This window comes from Dipodomys spectabilis, unplaced genomic scaffold, assembly GCF_019054845.1.
Source record: "Dipodomys spectabilis isolate Male_0828 unplaced genomic scaffold, ASM1905484v1 ptg000285l, whole genome shotgun sequence".
Taxonomy (NCBI): domain Eukaryota; kingdom Metazoa; phylum Chordata; class Mammalia; order Rodentia; family Heteromyidae; genus Dipodomys; species Dipodomys spectabilis.
This window is the reverse complement of record NW_024870962.1, coordinates 2,392,798-2,403,584: the sequence shown is the minus strand read 5'-3', so window position 1 is coordinate 2,403,584 and position 10,787 is coordinate 2,392,798. Positions and strand designations below refer to the sequence as shown.

The 10,787-nt window shown below is 35.0% G+C and overlaps 1 pseudogene; it reads left to right on the top strand.

The window, feature by feature from the left end:
• The first annotated feature begins 8,562 nt into the window (after positions 1–8,562).
• On the top strand, positions 8,563–8,628 carry LOC122126576 (annotated as a pseudogene).
• The last annotated feature ends 2,159 nt before the right edge of the window (positions 8,629–10,787 follow it).

Genomic DNA, 10,787 nt, shown 5'->3' with positions numbered 1-10,787 from the left:
TTCTCATAGATTTCACACTGAAGAACTTAATCTCCAGAAGAACTATTCAGGTACTCTCCAGAGTCTGGGAAGAAATAGAAAGTCTTTCTGGGGCATTCTAAATTCAAATGGCAACAGCTTCACTAATGATAATGACATGTACAGGGGTGGAAGCAACTAGATATTTCTATAAATTCTAATTAGATCTCAGCAGACTAAATATTTTATGGAATTCCTATTAAAATATTTTCTTGCAGACGGAGTGTGTCTTTATACTACAAATGTGTGTATCTGTGTGTACGTATGTGTGTATGTGTGTGTTTGAAAAAAACTAATATAACAATGCCATTTTTCTTCACAAACCATGAAAGTCGGCCACAATTCCCAATCAAATCCTTTCCAAGATTCAAACATTAAAACTGTCCCAAAAGTTTTACCTGCCAACCCTAATACATCCACCCTGTTTAAGGTGGCCATGGTATAGGAAAACTTTTAGTCTTCCAATTACATTGTCACCAAGGAAACAACATACAATATTTCTTTTAAAAATACATAGATTGTAGAACACTTTAGCCAGAAAATTGAAGGAATATACTTTATGGGATTTAATTTAAATATTTAGTCACTTAGATGAATGTCCTATATCTACAACTCAGAGCTCTATTAAACTGCATAATGGCAAAATTCGTCTATTACCACCTGTTGAATTTCTTTTTAAAGTGTTTTTTAAATGACAAGGATGAAGAAATTTGAATGGGTTAATATTACCTAGTATTACTTTAATTTTTGATTAATAGTTAAAACAAACTGACAGACTATTAGTCCATCAAGATTTACAGAGTACGTTTTTGGCTTATATTTTCATTTGTTCCTCTTTTTTGGGGTGTGATATAAATTTTTTTTCAAAAAGGCAATTTGGTCTTAACCATTAGTCACAAAATTTATGTTGTCATAGAATCAGAAGGTTTGTCTGATTAATTTAAGACAATGGTAGGCTCATTTTATGCCAACACAAAATATAAAAACCAATGACATTTTCACTGAACAAACACTCATAAAAATCATGAAATAATAAAGTAAAACTCCATGCCAATTTTTTTTGTCAGTCGTGGGGCTTGAACTCTGGGCCTGGGCACTGTCGCTCAGCTCTTCAGCTCAAGGCTAGCACTGTACCACTTGAGCCACAGTGCCATTTCTGGTTTTTAGGACGTTTATTGGAGATAAGAGTCTCACAGACTTTTCTGTCCATATAGCTTTCAACCACTATCCTCAGATCTCAGAGTCCTGAGTCGATATGATTACAGGCATGAGCCACCAAAGCCCAGATCCAAGTCAATTTTAAAAAAGCAAGCTTATTGAAATTTCTGGCTTTTTCCAATAAACAATCTTATTTTTTCAGTATTAATTTATAACTATGAGTTATTTTTATATGTAACTGGGATTTTTTAATAGATTCAAATATAATTTTTACTATTACTCAGTATCTCACAAAAATCCACTATCATTCACTTTGCACAAAGTCAATTATTGCATACTATCTTACACAGTATTATTACATTCTATATTGCACATAGTGTGAAGTGAAAATAGTTTGGACAATTTCATTTAAATTATTAAGTGCTATTTTAACATTATAAATTCACAACTGTGTTTTTAATCTAAGGAAAAAAAAGATTTTAGTGTTAAAATCTAATATGAATGTGTAGTGTGTCCCAATTAAACCAAATATTCTGAGTTCATACAGACAAAATTATTTTCTTTTCACTAAAAACTTTGAAGTAATATCATTGGAAATAGTGAGGCAAAAGGAAGAAGAATTCAACTCACATCCAACAATGTCTCTGTTGTTTTGCTACTCCCCACTAAGACCTGACCATTCCAAGTTGTCATAGAAATTCAAGTGTCTCTCGTAGAATTCTATTTGAAAAAGTTCTAAATCACTGATTTTATTTGTACTTTCTCTTATATGAAACAAAATATAAACACAAAACCATTGAAATAAAATGCACACATATGTTGCAGTCACCACAGCTGGAGAAACAACCAAGAAAGTGGAACTCCCCCAGGAACAAAAACATATTATGTACAGATTTTTTAAGTACACAAACCTCAAATACATGTTAATTTGAGTAGAGCTATAAGGATAACTGTCTCTCATAAATAAGGTTGTGTTAATTTGTAATTAAATTCATCTGGTTGAACCTAATATAGCAAATCCCTTTAATGGATCAAATTGTTGAAAACAAATGTAACTGTATATGAAGTAAGATCTGCACATATTTAAAAGAAAAAATGCTAAGGTATTAAATCACAAAAATCATGACATACTTAAAATATTCATAAATGCAATGAATAAGTCCAATAGTATCCATATTGGGAACTAAATACCACTGATTTAACAAGGACAAAATATGCAAGTAATAGAATCTGAGCAGTTTACATGAGTTTACCTAGTTTAAACCTACTCTAAATTACACTGTTTGTAGAAGACTGAACAAGGGTTATCTAAAGGAAAACATCAGCACATTATATAAATGAAATTAAAAATCTCATGAAAAGAGAATAGTAGCTTCTGGAAAATACAATTTTAATAAATGGTGGTCAAAATATTTCTAGTGCTGACAAAATTGCATACCTATTTAGTGAGATTGAGAAAAGACTCAAGATACTCGAGCTGATTTGAAAGTTTGGCAAAGTAGCAGGATACAACTATAACATTATTATGGATGTTGGCTCTGGCATGGAATTCATTTACTCTTTGATCTGACAAATGAATATATGAAAGAACATAACTTCACCAACTAAATATCAAGACCTAACTAAACATATAATCAGAAAAGTCATCATGCAAGCCATATGGCAACCTGGATAAAAAAATAAATCAGTCATACTGATTCTGTATTTATTGTAAATGTTGATTTTTTTTACAAATTATTTCCTTTAGCTTGCATTTTTAAAACATTGTGTTAAGTGTATATCATTAACAAATTTTGGATTCCTCCTTCAATTTAGTTCTGAGTATAATGTCTCACTTCATTTCCTAACCCATTAAATGATGTTGATTACAAAACAAATGCTCATAATCACTGTTCATAATACACAGAATCTCATAAACATGACACCAGTAAGCATAGGTTAGCATTTTGATATCATGGTCTCATGACTGATGAGGCCTATCTGCATGAGTATACTTGTACCTAGATTCCTCAGCCTAAATTTAGCAATTTTTAAAAAGTGTCACCTTTATCTGTCACCTATCAGAGATTAAACCTTAGTGTAAAGCCTAAGGAAAATGATAAGGTAAGAAATTAGCTTTTCTGCATTCACTGTATTTGATATCGGTATAATTTGTGGAGGGGAAGGGGAAAAACAAATCGTTTAAATATGGATACAGGTGGACCCATTGCATAAATGAGATGTACAAGTCATTATATCGAAAATGAACTTTACAACTTTGGTGTAGGGGGGAAGGGGGGAGCGGGGAGGATTGGGCGGGGGTGGGGGCGAGGGGAGGATGGGAAGGGATGGGAAGGGGAAACAAAGGAGGAGGCTACAATGCTTGATAAGAAATGTACTCATTATCTTGCCCATATAATTGTAAACCCACTGTACAATATTTTCACAAAAATATTAAAAAAAGAATTTAGCTTTTCTGGATATAAAGTAAACAAAATGAAGCATGTAGTAAATCACTGGTTTAAAGTCAAACTATTTCTCCAAAACATTCTAAACATTTCCTTACAATGTGTATTATTCTCAAGAAGGGAATGGGTAATGTGAGAAGAGGACTAACCAAGCATTGTCTTCAAATATACATAATTTGGATTTACCTCTTTATTTCACTATAAGCATTTTTGATTTAAAAAAAACTGAATAATTGATTTCCAGATCAGGTATAATATATCTTAGTTGCATACACCAAACTACATTCAGAAAATGGCATATATCAATTTAGTAAGAAAACATTAAATAAATAGCAAAAGTATATACCTACAGAGATAATATTTTGAAGAATACATTGAAAATATTCTAATATAATAATTAGGTTGATAGAAAAATTTCACATTTACAGTCATTAACTAAAATACTTTAATGCTAATTGGACAAGATTGTCTTTCTAAATGAGCAAAATATATTTCTCCTTTTACTTCGTCAAGGAATTAACTGAAAAAAAGATATTAACATATGAATCTATAATAACTGGAACGAATTTTTGTCTTTTTATTAGAAATTTTAATTTCACAAAGTATTTTTAATTGTGTTATACACATATGTCCACTTAGTGTAGCTTGTTAAATTTTATTCCTTTTATTAATTATATTACCCTATTTTTATACTTAAATTTTATTATGTGATCATACTAAGTTATAAAGTATTTGAACATATTTACTCCAAACTATTTCTCTTCATCTCCTCATTCACTATATTCCAAACTCTATAAGTTACATCTTTTTTTTGTGTGTGTGAAAATACTGTACAAAAGGGTTACAATTACATGGCCAAGATAATGAGTACATATCTTTTTGGGGGGAAGCGTGTCCGGTCGTGGGGCCTGAACTCTGGGCCTGGGTGCTGTCCCTCAGCTATTCAGCTCAAGGCTAGTGCTCTACCACTCGAGCCCCAGCCCCACTTCCAGCTTTTTTTCTTTTTGCTTATGTGGTGCTGAGGAATTGAACCCAGGGCCACATGCATGCAAGGCAAGTGCTCTACCACTGAGCCACCTTCCCAGAACCAATGAGTACAATATTTTAATGTGATACACATATATATATATATATATTTATATTTTGTTGTGAAAATACTGTACAGAGGGGTTACAATTACATGGGCAAGATATTGAGTACATTTCTTATCAAGCTTTGTAGCCTCCTCCTTTATTTCCCCTTCCCATTCCTTCCCATTGTCCCCTCGCCCCCCCACACACAATACTCCCTGCTCCCCCTCCCACCGCATCCTGCAACAAAGTTGTAAAGTTTGTTTTCAACATAATGACTTGTACATCTCATTGTTGCAATGGGTCCACCTGTATCCATATTTAAACGATTTGTTTTTCCCCTTCCCCTCCACAAATTATACCTACATCAAATACAGTGAAAGCAGGGGGTATACTGTGGGAGAGGGACATACATAGCAACAAAAAATAATCTTATCAATGTGTTAGAAACAACCACATGAAAGAAAAAAAAAACATTTGAATACATATATTAGGGTTCATTTCCCTAACATCAACTTATCTGAACATTTCTGCTTGACTCAGACATATACTAGATATTGCAAATAAGGGAAACCGTGGGACCTATGTTTCTTTGGGCCTGGCTTACTTCACATAATATAATTTTATCCAAGCCTTTTCATTTCCTGACAAATGGGGCAATGTTATTCTTTCTGATGGAGGCATAGAATTCCATTGTGTATACTTACCACATTTTCTTGATCCATTCATCTACTGAGGGGCATCTGGGTTGGTTCCATATCTTAGCTATTGTAAATAATGCTGCAATGAACATAGTTGTGCTGATAACTTTAGTGTGGTCTTGTTTGTAAACATTTGGGTAAATGCCCAATAGTAGGATTGCTGGATCATAGGGGAGCTCTATGTGGAGTCTTTTGAGGAACCTCCATATTGCTTTCCAAAGTGGTTGAACAAGTTTTAAACTCCCACCAACAATGCAGTAAGGTTCCCTTCTGTCCACATACCCTCCAGCATCTGTTGTTATTAAAGTTCTTGAATTTAGCCATTCTAACTGGAGTGAGTTGGTATCCCAATGGTGTTTTGATTTGCATTTCTTTTATGGCTAGGGAGGTTGAGCATTTCTTCATGTGTCTATTGGCGATCCTTCTTTCCTCTTCAGAGAAGTTTCTCCTTAAGTCTCTAGCCCACTTATTTTTTGGGCAGTTGTTTCTTTGAAAATTTGTTGTTGGGGGATTTAATTTTTTGAGTTCCAGGTATAATTTAGATATGAGACCTTTGTCCTTTTTATGACTATTGAAGATCTTCTCCAAATCTGTGGACTTTCTATTGATCTTGCTAGCTATGTCCTTTGCCATGTAGAAGCTCTGTAATTTCATGCAATCCCATTTGTCCAACTTTCTTTGATGTGTTCTGTTTCTGGGTCTCTATTAAGAAACTTTCGGCCTGTGCCAAGGAGACCTATGGTTTCTTCTATTCCATCATGTACCGTTTTCAGAGTGTCTGCTTTGACTCCAAGGTCTTTGATACATTTGGAGTTGATTCCGGTGCAGGGTGGTATATAAGGTTCTAGATTTAGTTTTCTACAAGTAGTTAACCAACTTTGCCTGTGCAATTTACTGAAGAGGCTCTCTTTCTTCCATTCTATTTTTTTAGCTCCCTTTTCAAAGATTAGATGACTATTGGTCTGTAGGTTCATTTCTGGGTTTTCTATTCTATTCCTTTGGTCCTGAGGTCTATTCTTGTGCAGGTACCAAGCTGTTTTGATCAATATGGTTTTGTAGTTGAGTTTGAAATTAGGTATTGATATTTCTCCAGCACTGTTCTTTCTGTTGAGCTTCGTTTTTGCTATTTGGTGTCTTTTATTGTTCCTTATGAATTTTTGGATAGCCACTTCAATTTCTTTGAAGAATGAGGTTGGAATATTTATAGGTATCACATTGAATTTGTAGATAGCCTTGGGAATTATTCCCATTTTCACGATATTGATCTTTCTAATACAAGAGCATGGGAGATTTTGCCACTTTCTAAGTTCTGTTTTGATTTCCTTTTTCAAGTTTTTAAACTTTTCAGCATAGAGGTCCTTCACTTCTTTGGTTAAGTTAATTCCTAGGTACTTTATTATTTGTGGGGTTATTACGAATGGTGTTGCTTTCCTAATTTCAGCCACATTTTTCTTATTGTTGGCATACAGAAAAGCCATGGAGTTTTGAGAATTAATTTTATATCATGCTACTTTGCCAAAGTTTTGAATCAACTTGAGTCATTTGGGAGTGGATTCTCTGGGATTCTTTAAATACAAGACCATGTCATCTGCAAAGAGGGAGAGTTTTACTTCTTCTTTCCCTAGTTGGATTCCCTGTATGTTTGCTTCTTTTCTTTCACTGTAGCTAGGCATTCTAATCCTAGATTGAAGAGAAGTGGAGAGAGTGGACATTCCTTGTCTTGGTCCTGACTTAAAAGGAAATGGCTTCAGTTTTTCACCATTGAGTATAATGCTGGCTGTAGGTTTCTTATATACAACCTTTATTGTATTGAGGAATGTTCCATGGATTCCTAATTTTTCCAGAACCTTCATCATAAAGGGCTGTTGGATCTTGTCAAATGCTTTTTCTGCATCTATTGAGATAACCATGTGGTTCTTATCCTTGCTGTTGTTGATGTGATGAATTATATTATTTGATTTGCGTATATTGAAGCAGTTTTGCATCCCTGAAATGAATCCTTTTTGAATGGATGAATTGTTAAAATCAATTGGCCAAAATTTTGTTGAGAAGTTTCGCATCAATGTTCATCAAAGAAATGGGTCTATAGTTTTTTTTCTTTGATGAGCCCCTGCCTGTTTATTTGATGAGTTTTATTATGGCTTCATAGAATGAATTCGATAGTGAACTTTCTCTTTCAATTTCATTGAAAAGTTGGAGGAGTATTGGTATGAGCTCTGCTTTGAAGGGCTTGTTGAATTCTCCTGTAAAACCCTCTGGTCCTGGGCTTTTCTTAGATGGGAGGTCTCTTATTGCTGTATTTCAATGCTTGATATGGGCCTGTTAAGATGGTTTAACTCATCTTGGTTTAGTTTTGGCATGTCAATATTTCTGCCAACTTCTCAAACTTATTAGCACATAGTTTTGAGAAGTATTCCCTTATAATGTTTTGAATCTTGGTTGTTTCTGTGGTGATATTTCCATTCGCATCTCTGAGTTTATTTATTTGGGTGTGTTATCTTCTTTTTCTCAAAAGATTTGCTAAGGGTCTGTCAATTTTGTTAATTTTTTCGAAGAAGCAACTCTTTGTTTTGTTGATTTTTTTGTATGTTTTTTTGTGGATTCTAATACATTTAATTCTGATTTAATTTTAACTATTTCTTTTTGTCTACTGGATGAGGGTTTATCTTGCTGCTCTTTTTAAAGGAGGCTCCGTTGTCTCATTAAATTGTTGGTTTCAGATCTCTGCAATATAATGATGTAAGAACTCAAAGCTATAAACTTGCCCCTGAGTACTGCCTTTGCTGTGTCCCAGAGGAGCTGGTGATTTGTGTGCTCATTTTTGTTGAATATCATGAACATTTGAATTTCCTTTCTAATCTCTTCCATGACCCACTTGTGATTCAGCAGTGTCTTGTTCAGCCTCCATATGTTACCGGACTTTCTTTGGTGGCTTTTGGTGTTGAGTTCTAATTTTACTCCCTTGTGGTCTGAAAGAATTCAAGGTATAACTTCAATGTTTCTGAATTTGGACAAGTTTGCTTTGTGGCCTAAAATGTGGTCTATTTTGGAATATGTTCCATGTGCTGCTGAGAAAAAGTATATTCTGATGCTGCTGGGTGAAATATGCAGCAGGCGTCTGTTAAATCTAATTGATCTAAGCAGTTGTTTAAATCTGCGGTTTCTCTGTTGAGAAGAATAGCTTGGCCCCTGGGTAAGGATGACATGCAAATTCGTGAAGCATTCCAAATTTTTACAACAGATGCTGGAGGGGATGTGGCCAGAAGGGAACCTTACTGCATTCTTGGTGGGAGTATAAACTTGTTCAACCACTTGGAAAGCAGTATGGAAGTTCCTCAAAAGATTCAAAATACAGCTCCCCTATTACCCAGAAATCCCACTTTTGGGCATTCACCCAAATGATTAGAAACAAGACCATACTAAAACTACCAGCACAAATATGTTTATTGCAGCATTATTTACCATAGGTAAGATATATAACCAACCCCGATGCCCCTAAGTAGATGAATATATCAAGAAAACGCTGTGTGTGTGTGTGTGTGTGTGTGTGTGTGTGTGTGTGTGTATGGGAATTCTATCGTCCATCAGAATGAATGACATCACCCAATTTGTTATGAAATGGAAAAACTTAGAAAAAATTATATTAACTGACGTAAGCCAAGTCCAAAGAAACATAGGTCCATGGTATCTCTTATTTGCAATAAGTAAATCTATGTCTGTGATAAGCAGAAATGGTCAAAAGCTATATGCATATGACTAGATAAGGTGATGTTAAGCTAAATGAACCTCAAGATAGGAACACAAGTGTTTTTTTTTTCTTGCTGTTTTTTTAACGCATCTATAATGTGCGATGTTATTTTTTTGTTTTTTATATGGTCCTCCCACACAGCATAACCCCTGTTTTCACAGTATTTGATGTTGGTGTGCCTGCATCTTGTATATACACTTCTCTAATTTGGGGAGGGAAAGGGAAAAAAACAAAATGCTTAAATAGAGATACAGGTTGACACATTGAAACAATGAGATGCACAAGGCACTATGTTGAAAAACGAACTTTACAATTTAGGCGGGGTTAGGGTGGAGGAGTGGGGGAGGTGAGGAGTGTACTTGTGGAGGTAGAAGGGAAGGGGTGGTAGGGGAAAAACAAAGGGGAGCTAACAATTCTTGATAGGAAATGTACTCATTACCTTGCTCATGTAACTGTAAACCCTCTATAAAGTATTTTTACAATAAAAAATGTTTAAAAATGTTCTGAGATAGAATAGTTTCTTTCTATTATTTTACCCATATAATAACGTTAACAAAGAAATTAATACAAATCACTGACCTGAAGATATTTTGAATAAGTATGTGTGTGTATGTGCACACGTGCACAGGAGTGCATGTGCATGCCTGTTTGTTGGCGTGCTCAGTTTAAACTCAGGGCTTCAAGGTCTTGCTAGGCCTTTCTTCTCTAGATTGGTGAGCAAGTATATGAACTACATCTCCATTCCTGGCCTTTTTCTAGTTCATTTACATTTTTAAAAAATAATTTTATGAATTATTTTTTGCTCTGATTGGCTTCCAACACTTATCCACAGATCTCAAGCTCCTCAGTAGATATGACGAGTGGGCAGGATTACAGATGTGACCAACAAGAACAAGGTTTTAAGAATAATTTTATAAGTAGAAGAAACTTTACTTCACGGAGTACTCTTTTATCATTTCCTACTTTTAAAGCATTTTGGAGTGATTATATGTGAATTTATTTCATTTTGGGATTCTTACAAGACAGTAAGTGATGGTATTTAAAAGTTTAAGTACTTTTTTAAAAGGGTACTAGAACTGTGGGACAGAAGAAATTGGGGTCTCTTTGGATCTTAATTTATAATCTCAGTCTGTGCATGATAACACAATGTCACCAACACAGTCTGTGTTGAAGACAAAATGTGGCAGAAAGCAATTACCATGTGTTGGGTCTTCGTCCGTCTTTGGATGGACGGGGTCCGAGGAAAGGTAAGTGCAAAGTGCGGCCACTTGCCCCTTCCCCAGCCTCCCTTAGCCCAGGAGACAATCAGATGCAGTGGGGAGTCAAACCAAGCAGGAACTCGTTTATTAATAGGGAGCATACCCTTTTTAAAGCAAAAGACTGCGTGGGAAGGGAGGAAATGGAACCCAGCAATCACGGAAAGGCCATACCTTATCATGCACCTAAGCTTCCATGAGTTGTTTACACACGGAACCTAAACAAATCCGGCTCTGCCCACTCAACTTCCTCTCAGGGCCATCTTAGCTACCTGTGTTCCCCACAGATTTCCCACATATTCACCCTTTTTGTTTTAATGGCAGATCCACCTCCCAGTTAGTTATCTTTTCCCCCTCCTCTGTAAAGGTTATTTTAACAGGATTACATT